At 40.9% G+C, this 684-nt stretch overlaps 1 protein-coding gene across 1 annotated transcript in view; it reads left to right on the top strand.

Moving 5' to 3' along the window:
* Positions 1–684, top strand: part of adamts3 (ADAM metallopeptidase with thrombospondin type 1 motif, 3) — a 170,905-nt gene that overhangs the window by 75,959 nt on the left and 94,262 nt on the right. The window lies entirely within an intron of this gene.

The following is a 684-nucleotide window of genomic DNA, read 5'->3' as shown; positions in this document are numbered from 1 at the left end:
GTTTTTGCTAATCTAATTCCTTTCTTTTGCCCTTCTGATGAGACTCAATCACAAACTGAAATTAACCTCAACTAACATCACTTTATTTTAAACTGGTTCTTGGAATCAGTATCTCATACGGCTCGTACACCGACATCCCATCCGACCAACTTATTACTTTTATTCAGTCCCACCTTTTTAGTCATGTGCGCTTGTACTGTGTTGTGTGTTGTGGTGTTGTCTGCTAATGCTGTTAAAGTTTGATGCCATCAAAATAGCGTTTGCCAGAGTCTTTAAACTAGCCAGATATTCAGGTCATTAAAACTAAGTTGGGGGCCGTCTGGTATTTATGGAATGGACCACCCGAGAAAAACGGGAGGGTCATGTCTTTTTATTCTTTGTTGAGAGGAATGTCATGCATTTTTTTGTCTAAGGGTAGGGTCATCCAACCTTTGTATTAATGAAAACAGCAACATTTCAAAGTGGCTTGTTTGGTGCATATTTTTTACATGTACATCATCTGTACATCAAAAACACCAACGTAAGAAAACATTGCGGACAAGACGCATGCTTTTATTTTGAAAAGTCAAAGCTCGCGGACAGCACGCAGCCAGGAGGGCATGAGACGGGAGGTCTCCAGGCTGCAGCCAGACCCGAATCAAATATCTCTTTCGGTCCCGTGATTATTTGTGAAATTGTGCAAAC

The sequence above is a fragment of the Etheostoma spectabile genome, chromosome 5 (genome assembly GCF_008692095.1).
Source record: "Etheostoma spectabile isolate EspeVRDwgs_2016 chromosome 5, UIUC_Espe_1.0, whole genome shotgun sequence".
Taxonomy (NCBI): Eukaryota; Metazoa; Chordata; class Actinopteri; order Perciformes; family Percidae; genus Etheostoma; species Etheostoma spectabile.
Note: the sequence above shows the minus strand (reverse complement) of the source record. Positions and strands in the feature narration are given on the sequence as shown.